Genomic DNA, 10,089 nt, shown 5'->3' with positions numbered 1-10,089 from the left:
GCAACTAAAGTCATGAACCACATCTAGAGAGTTTGTGTGCCACAGTGAAAGATCCTGCATGACGCAACCAAGATCCCGCGTGGCACAACTAAGACCCAAAGTAGTCATAGAAATAAGTTACTTAAAACGAATAGTACAGTGATAGTACATAGTGTGCATATACACCTTGCACGCAGCTTCCCCTCATGCTAACAGTTTATATAACCTTGAGACATTCATCAAAAGCTAGAAAATTAGCATTTATCCAATACTATTAAGTGAAACACAGACTTTATTTGGATTCCCCTAGTATCAAATCAGATTTTGAGTAACTTTGTTCAAAGTCATTATTGTGAATTTCCATTATTAAGTTATTTTACACTACTGTAATGGTCTTGAGGGATGTTTGAAATGTTTTCTTCTGCCCCATATGGTCCCAGTTGGTTCTGCTGTGTTGATTTTTGTAGACATTCTTGTGTTTCTGTTCTCTCTGCACATGTCGCCTATCCTTGTTTCCTGTAATCAGTTTATCTACAGTAGCATCACATATTTCCCTTCTCATCCTGGTTTCCAGTCTTGGAAAGACTGTGTGTAGAAGGGTGGAGCTTTCTAGAGTTGTATGCAAAGTAAGTTTACATATTCTCTGAGTGAAAAATGAGGAAGACTGCAAGGAAAGTCCACACCTTTGGGACAACTACTCTGATTACTCAGAGACCTTTGGAAAGAACAAACAAACCAAAGGTGTAGGTTTTTGGATAATTAAGGTCACTGGATACTGACCTTTGGATAAATGAAGTGAAGGCAATGGCACCCTACTCTAGTACTCTTGCCTGGAAAATCCCATGGACGGAGGAGCCTGGAAGGCTGCAGTCCATGGGGTCGCTGAGGGTAGGACACGACTGAGTGACTTCATTTTCACTTTTCACTTTTATGCATTGGAGAAGGAAATGGCAACCCACTCCAGTGTTCTTGCCTGGAGAATCCCAGAGATGGGGAAGCCTGGTGGGCTGCCGTCTATGGGTTCCACAGAATCAGACACGACTGAAGCGACTTAGCAGCAGCAGCAGCAGTAAAAGATTCACAGGAACACATACATACAGATGTCCCCCTGATGGTTCATTTTCTCTTGATGCCTTAGGTTTTCCTGAATTAATGCCTAGCAGCGAAAAGTCCTGTCTCCACAACATATACTGTTGTTTTCTTTTCTCTCCATCCACATTCTTTCTTTGACTCCTTGAGACCTCCTGTATTAGCCTGCTCAGTCTGCCATAACAAAATATCATAGACCAGGTAACTTAAACACCAGACATTTATTTCTCACAATTTTGGAAGCTGGGGAGTCCAAGACTCAGGTGAAGGCCACTTTGGTTCCCAGTGAGAATCCTCTCCCTATCTTAAAGACAGATGTCTTGTGACTCTCCTCACATGGCAGAGAGAGAGAGACAGATGGTGTGGAGGTGAGGGATAGAGAGAGAGGACTCAACTCTTTCTTCCTTTTCTTATAAGGGTACTAACCCCATCATGGATGCCCTACCCTCATGATCTCTTCTAAACCTAATTACCTCCCAGAGGTTCCACCTCCAAATACCATCATATTTGGGTTTAGACCTTTAACATATTAATTTTTGAAAAAATAAAAACATTTGGTTTATAATATGTTTCCATCCTGTACCAGCTGAGAGGTATTCCTTTTTCAATCTTCAGACTCCTAGCTTCTTTGCCAGGGGGTTTCCATGGAGGTGACCCAACCCAAGATGTGAGTTTTGTCTTTCTCAGTATCCTCCTCATGGAAGGATTGAATGACACAGTGCCCACAATCCCTGTATTCCATGTCTACAATGACTTCCCACATTATACCACATACAAATCCTACGCACCCTTTAAGATCCATTCAATGCCAACTCCTTCCAGAGCCTTCTACACCACCCATGAGCATTTATAATCTGTAGGAACATAAATTATCTGCTAATGTAAGGTGTCTGATTGGACATATGTCTGGCCTCCTGACATGAAATACCCACAGCCAGAAATACGCTCAGCCTGTTTTTTTCCAAAAGAGGAATGTGTGGAGGGGACTACGTCTCCCCACGCCATCCTCTGGAAGACCTGGCGTAGTACGTGGGAGAATGGAAAGGGCCATCACTGTTGCAGAGGCAATCTGAGTGGTGAACACACAGGGCGACTGTGAAGATCAGTGGCAGAACAGTTGCCAGCATACTTTGTAATCAGTATACATTCCAGGCAATGTGGAGGAGGATTGTCCCATTCTGTAATCCAGTCAGTAAACATTTCTGTATATTATATGATATTTTGCCCTATATATTGTGAGCTATGTAGCAAGTATTAAAAAAAAAATAAGCCTGCAAGTACTAATAGCAAAAAGGGCTTGGGATTCTAGCATGCCTGGGTTTGAATCCTGGCTTTGCCATTGCTAGTTGAGTAACCTCTGGCAAATCTTAACCTCTCTGAGTTTCAGTGTTCTCATCTGTGAAATGGAAATATATAAAATAATAGTGCTAACATCATAGACTCATTGTTAGTATTAAATGCAATAACATTTTAAAGTACTCAGTGCAGGGTCTGGTACAGAGGGCTGAAAGAATGATTCTTCTTTTAAAAAGATGCCGGCTCTGCCTTCCAGGAGTGTCAGGAGGCCAGACGTATTTCCAATCAGACACTTCACATTAGCAGATAATTTGTGTTCCTACAGATAATAAATGCTCATGGGTGGTGTAGAAGGCTTCTGGAAGTAGGTGGTATTGAATGGATCTTAAAGACTGGGTAGAATTTGGATGTGGTAGAATGTGGAAGTCACTGTAGACATGGGATACAGGGACTGTGGGCATTGTGTCATTCAGAATACTTTGGCCTGTAAGTGCTAGAATTCCTAACTAAAATTAACTTAAAAAATAAGATTATCCATTTACATGATAAAAAGCTTGGTTTGGTAGAGTTTGGTATTTTAGGATTGGTTATTTCAGTGATTGAACAGCACTGTGAAGGACCCAGATGCTTTTCCTCTGCTCTTTTCAGCCTGTTAGTTTTCATTCTAAATGATACTTTTGTGGTCACAAACTAGCTGCAACAGTTCCAAACACTGCATCTTCCTCACATAATCATAACCAAGTGCTAGACGATAAGGTAGACTCTTATTTTTCTTGTCTTTTATTCAGGAGGAGACATTTTCCATCCCCCAGGCAATGGCACCCCACTCCAGTACTCTTGCCTAGAAAATCCCATGGATGGAGGAGCCTGTTAGGCTGCAGTCCATGGGGTCGAAAAGAGTCGGACACGACTGAGCGACTTCCCTTTCACTTTTCACTTTCCTGCTTTGGAGAAGGAAATGGCAACCCACTCCAGTGTTCTTGCCTGGAGAATCCCAGGGATGGTGGAGCCTGGTGGGCTGCTGTCTATGGGGTCGCACAGAGTCAGACACGACTGAAGCGACTTGGCAGCGGCAGCAGCAGACCTTCAAGTCTTGTTAATCGGAAGATGATCACAGGCCAAGCCTTTAGCTGTAATGCACCTGGTATTTTTGCCTATGCTCAGAGACAGGCTGTGTTAGAAAGAAAAAAGAATGTGTGAGACTTTGCTTTAAATAGCTCACAATGTTTACTACAGACTGTAAACCCATTTACCCTTCCTGAAGAAAAACACAGGGAGATTTATTGAAAAGAGATGTCTCATGGGTCCCCAGAATAGCAAACTCACTGGCCTTCCTGGTGACAAATAAGGAACATGGGTGCTTTTAAGGATTAAGTTCCTCTTTTCATCTCTCTGAGACCATAATCTATTTCTATTTTTCACTGAATGTCAGCTTTATTCTTTTCTCTTTCTAGATCACCTTTCTTTGCTTCTATGAACACATGAGTCAAACCTGGCTCCCCTAGGCAGCCCTTCCCATTCTCAGTTCAAGCACTAAGACCATGATAATATCTCCACGTTCCCCAGTCACATATTTCCTGGAGATAGAAGCAGAGTTAACTTTGGATTCTGCTATGACCTGGAGGTGGACTTCCCTATAGCTCAGATGGTAAAGAATCTGCCTGCAATGCAGGAGACCTAGGTTCGATCCCTGGGTCAGGAAGGTCCCCTGAAAAGGAAATGGCAAGACTAACACATGACCAAGAGGTAGAGCCTCCTGACTAACACATGGCCAGGAGGTAGAGCCTCCTGCAGGGGTGGGGACTGGTCCTTAGATTATGGAAGAAATGGCTGGAGACCACGGCCACAGCTCTGTGCTGTGGTAAAGAAGCACGTGTAAGAAACCATGAGCCTGTGATAGCATGGGGTGGGGAGACCAAGAGAGGAACACAGTTAAAGGAAACATTTCCTGTTTTGGAGTAGTTATAAATTCCTGTGTAAAAACAAACAGCTGAATTATAGGTGTGGACTTTAATCCCAGCTCCACTGATAATCAAAGAGAGGACCTGAGGCCAGGGTTCCTTAGCAAGAATATCTGTTTTCTAATTACAGAAATAAGCTAGTGCAGAGGGGAACAACCAGGGAGCCAAGGGAGAATAGGAACCCTGGTCTATGAGGAATCCTGAAGGACTTGGAGGTGTTTCTCCTGGAGGAGAAAAGTCTCAGCACAGGTGATTGAGAGCTCCATCATTAATGACATTGGCATCCCATTAGGTTTGCAGGCTAAATTCAGACCACTCTTCTCAATCAGTGGGACCAGTGAGGGTGTCCTGCTCCCCGCTCTCTACAAGGTCCTTCTCTCTCCTCCCACTTACTGCTCCTACGTGTTCTTATGACCTGTCTTGTCTCTTCCTGAGGAATGAGCCTGCACACTGGTCTCAGTGTCCCCATTGTCCCAGGTATTTCCCACAGTGCAGCCTGTATTCATTTCATTCTCCTTTACAGCAAGATTCAGCCCAACTTCCTTACCCCCAGTCATGGAGCCTCAACTTCCTCTAAGCCTCATCTCCCAGCAACCTCATCCCTACCATGTAGGATGCTTTTAGAACAATCAGCATTCCACAAACTAAGGATGCCACTCTAAGCTCTTTCCTGCCTCCACCCTTCACCTAGCCCATGCCAAACCTTGAAAGCCCTCATCGTGCCCATGTCCGGTGCACCACCAGTCCTGTGAGCCCTACCTTCAAGGTAGAACCTGAATCTGACTACTTCCCAACACCTCCACTGCTACCATCCCAAATCTCCGAGTCACTGATATCTCATCCAACCATCTCATCCTCTGTTGTCCCCTTCTCCTCCTGCCTTTAGTCTTTCCCTGCATTAGAGTCTTTTCAAATGAGTCAGTTCTTCCCATCAAGTAGCCAAAGTATTGGAGTTTCAGCTTCAGGATCAGTCTTTCCAATGAATATTCAGGACTGATTTCCTTTAGGATTGACTGGTTGGATCTCCTTTCAGTCCAAGGGACTCCTAAAAGTCTTCTCCAACACCACAGTTCAAAAGCATCAATTCTTTATAGGCGCTTAGCTTTCTTTATGGAGAAGGCAATGGCAACCCACTCCAGTACTCTTGCCTGGAAAATCCCACGGGCAGAGGAGCCTGGAAGGCTGCAGTCCATGGGGTCGCTAAGAGTCAGACATGACTGAGCGACTTAACTTTCACTTTTCACTTTCATGCATTGGAGAAGGAAATGGCAACCCACTCCAGTGTTCTTGCCTGGAGAATCCCAGGGACGGCAGAGCCTGGTGGGCTGCCGTCTATAGGGTCGCACAGAGTTGGACATGACTGAAGTGACTTAGCAGCAGCAGCAGCTTTCTTTATAGTCCAGCTCTCACATCTATACATGACTACTAGAAAAGCCATAGCTTTGTCTTGACAGACCTTTGTTGGCAAAGTAATGTCTCTGCTTTTTAATATGCTATCTAGGTTGGTCATAACTTTTCTTCCAAGGAGCAAGAGTCTTTTAATTTCATGGCAGTGATTTTGGAGCCCCCCAAAATAAAGTTTCTCACTATTTCCATTGTTTCCCCATCTATTTGCCATGAAGTGATGGGACCAGATGTCTGACATCTCTAGACACCTTAAAAATCACCTGTGATATATATGTATAAAGACTCACTTTACTGACACCTGGAACTAGCACAACATTTTAAATGAACTATACCACAATAAAAATTAAGAAATAGACTAAAAATAAAGAGTGCCAGTCCACACTGCCTACTCCCCCAACATAAGCATAACAACGATGTTAAACTGAAGTCAGCATGTTGTTGTGCTCAGTTGTTCAGTCGTGTCAGACTCTGTGGCCCCATGGGCTGTATCATGCCAGGCGCCTCTGTCCATGGAATTTTCCAGGCAAAAAAAAACTGGAGTGAGCTGCCATTTTGTACTCCAGGGGATCTTCCTGACCCCAGGATAAAACCTGTGTCTCCTGCATTGGCAGGTGGATTCTTTATCACCCGGGAAGCCCCTAAAATCAGCATGTGCACATGTGCAAAGTTGCTTCAGTGTATACCATCTTCCAAAAAAGAAAAGAAAGAAAATCACCTGGAACAGGCAAAATAGTGTCCGAAGAGGTTCACATCCTAATCCTCAAAACCGATGAATCTATTACCTTAGATGGCTAAGGGACTTTGTGGATGTGATTAAGCTATGGTAGTGAGACAGGGAGGAGATTTTCCTGGATTATCTGGATGGGCCGTCTGTAATCATAAGCATCCTTATAAGGATCAGGGTCGGAGGAAGAGATGTGATGGTGGAAGCAGAGTTCAGAGCAGTGAGGCCACGGACCAGGGGATGAGGGCAGCCTCTAGATGCTGGAAAAGGTGAGGAATGGTGTTCTGTCCTGGGGTCTCCAGAAAGAGTGCACCTCTACCCAGAACCTTGACTTTAGCCCACGGACACCCATTTTGAACTTCTGACTTCCAGAACTGGAAGATAATAAATTTGCATTCTTTTGAGCCAGTAAGTTTATAGTAATTTATTATACAATCAATGGGAAGCTGAGATAACTCCTGATTTGCCTCTGGCCCCCTCTGCAAGCCCACCTCTTCCCACTCTACACATCACAGCTAGAATAGTCTTCCAAATCATAAAGTCCTCATGAGCCCATTCTCGGTCCCTTGGCCAGCTTCCCACTGCTCGGAGGATGAGCAAAACGGCCTTTGGCAAGGTGAGCCTTGGGCCTTCACCCTCCTGCTAGACTGCTGAGCACTCTGTTCTGTGGTCACACCTGCCTCAGGACTGTGGTCCTCTACTCTTGCTGGCCCTTAGCCAACATCTTCCTCCTCTTTACCCTTACCCATCTTTCAGCTCTCATCTCCCTCACCTCCTCAGTCATGCTACCCTGACACACTCACCTCGGCCATATCCCCTATGACATGTTCTCACAGCACCGCCAAGTACTCTCATCCGTAACTCTTCTCCGGCTGGCCATTTTCTGTCTCGCTGTGGGTCTCCCACACTGCCCTGCGAGCTCCTTGAGGACAGGGACTGTAGCTTTCCCTCACTGCCCTGTTACCTTCCGGGCATAACACAGTGGTAAGCACTCACAATATGTTTTTAAACAAATAAGTGGCCGAATGAATAAATACCTAAGAACTTTAAAATCTCATATTCCCCTGAACGTCAAACAAGCACCCAATATGAGATCTTTGTTTCCAGGTGATGGTGCTCTGGCTTCCATGAAACTTTGCCTTAGGGTTGAATCTCTTTAAACTCATGCACCTTGCATTTTTAATTAAATCATCTTCTCGCAAGTGCCCCCAGGTGAGCACTGCCATGAGGGGGAGGGCCGCATGTGTAATAAAGTCTAATCATTTCCTTATAATGCTAAGTTGGGCAGGCAGAGGGGGCTATTATCATGCGACTAATTATTGCATCCAGGCTGCTCTAAGTGTGATGCTAATTGCTCAGTGAATAAATTGTAGACTCAGGTAATTACCAAAACTAATGTAGCTTCAGTCATGTTTGAGTAAATTAATGCAGAGAGGGAAAGCAATCCAGCTTGAAGGGAGCTGCCTCCTGCCTTCCTGTTGCTTGGGAGACAGCAGTTGGGTTTTTTCATCTGGACTCAGAGCTGTCCAGGTACACTCACACATCTGGGGTCTGCTCTCCACAACTCAGCTGCAAGATTGCAGCTCTTACATCAAACAAATCTTACACCAAACTGAGCCGGAGACTTTTGTCACTCAGAACAACCTCTCTCTGGGGCTGTTTCTTTATCTGTAAATCCATCTTGAAGGTTTCCTTCAGCCCTATGATCAGTGACTAAGTGAACAAATATTTGATTTATTATTAAAGAATGGATTTCTGCAAATCAGCCATCAAGTACTGGGTTCAGGTCTTACTTCTATCATCAAATAGCAACAGTTCTCATAAACACTTATGGAGTCCTTACCAGCTGACTGGCACTGTTCTAATAAGCATTTTATGTGTGTTATTTCACTGAATGCCCACAGTGACTCAGAACATTTTGAGTAAATCACAGAGCTAGTCAGTGCTAGCGGTAGGATTAAACTTAGGCACTCTGACTCAAAAGCCTGTGTTCCTAACTGCCTCATACATAACTACTTCTCTGACCCTGGGAGTGTCATACTTTTTGCACCTTGGTTTCCTTACCAGTGAAGATTTCTGCACCCACTGCATGTCCAGCCTTTTGCGAAGGTCTTTGCAGTTGTTGATTTTATCACAACAAAGCTGTGAGGTAGATAGATCTAAGCTACTTGATCGGGTAACACATCTAGTAAATGGGAGAGTCAGGGTCTGAATGCTGTTTTGCAGTATCGTGTGCCTTCATGCGCCCTCGTTAGAGAAATGCTGCCCAAAGCCAGTCTCTGTCACTACATCAGGCGGCCCTGAGCTCACAAAGCAGTATGAATTCATAAGATAACTTACCATATCATCCCAAATCTGCTCAGGTTACTTATTTATTATCAAAGTGAAAATACCAAATTAAAAAGAGGTCTCATGAGATTTGGAGAAACCTCTGCACGTCAGACAACCATGTAAGACACACCGCCCTCTGCTAGAGTCCTACTGAGGATATCTCAGACTGGCCTCTCCTTTCTGGGTGTATCACCCACGATGGTGACAGGACCATCCAAATGTTGTAACAGGAAACATGCCCATGTATAATAGGAGCTTTTGCCTTTCCACGGAACTCTGGAGCCTTCACTTGTTATTCCTAAACAACTCACTCATTAGCACACGAGAAACAGATACTCAGGAGAGACATGTTAAAGGCTGCTGTGGAGGTGTGCCTGATTCCATGGCAGCATATCTTTTTATATAAATACGAAAAGATGCCTCAACCAGGACACCCTCTTCATGTGGACTTGATTGATTGCCAGTGAGCAAGGCTTATTGGCCATGAAAAGGACAAAGGTTTGGGAATGTGTTTTGAGGTTACGAGTGTGGGTGTCATGGACACTGTGGCCTTAAATAAATTGCTTGACTTCTCTGAGTCTTAGTTTTCTCATCTGTAAAATATGTCCTAGTATAGTTTCTACTTGGGTTCCAAAGCCACTGTGGATGATGACTGCAGCCACAAAATTAAGAGACGCTTGCTCCTTGGAAGGAAAGCTATGACAAACCTAGACAGTGTTTTATAAAGCAGAGACATCACTTTGCCAGCAAAGGTCTGAATAGTCAAAGCTATGATTTTTCCAGTTGTCATGTATACATGTGAGAGTTAGACGATAATGAAGGCTGAGCGCCAAAGAATTGAGGCTTTCAAACTGCAGTGCTGGAGAAGATTCTTGAGGGTCCCTTGGACAGCAGGGAGATCAAACCTGTCAGTCCTAAAGGAAATCAACCCTGAATATTCATTGGAAGGACTGATGCTGAAGCTCGAATACTTTGGCCACCTGATGCGAGGAGACAACTCATTGAAAAAGATCCTGATGCTGGGAAAGATTGAAGGCAGGAGGAGAAGGGGACGACAAAGGATGAGATGGTTAGATAGCATCACCGACTCAATGGATGTGAATTTGAGCGAAAAGGTGGGCATCTGACTGTGGTCCTGGTCAGGCTCTGCCACTCACTTACCACAATGCTCATTACTCACTCGGATGCACAAAGTTTCACTTTTTTCTCCATATAATGTTGGTCTTATTGCCTACCTTGCCTGGCCTGAAAAGCTGCTTATGAAGTCATGGGTGGGAAAATCAATTAGTGCTGCTTTGGTGC

The sequence above is a fragment of the Bubalus kerabau genome, chromosome 1, assembly GCF_029407905.1.
Source record: "Bubalus kerabau isolate K-KA32 ecotype Philippines breed swamp buffalo chromosome 1, PCC_UOA_SB_1v2, whole genome shotgun sequence".
Taxonomy (NCBI): Eukaryota; Metazoa; Chordata; class Mammalia; order Artiodactyla; family Bovidae; genus Bubalus; species Bubalus kerabau.
The sequence above is the reverse complement of the archived record's forward strand: the minus strand, read 5'-3'. Positions refer to the sequence as shown.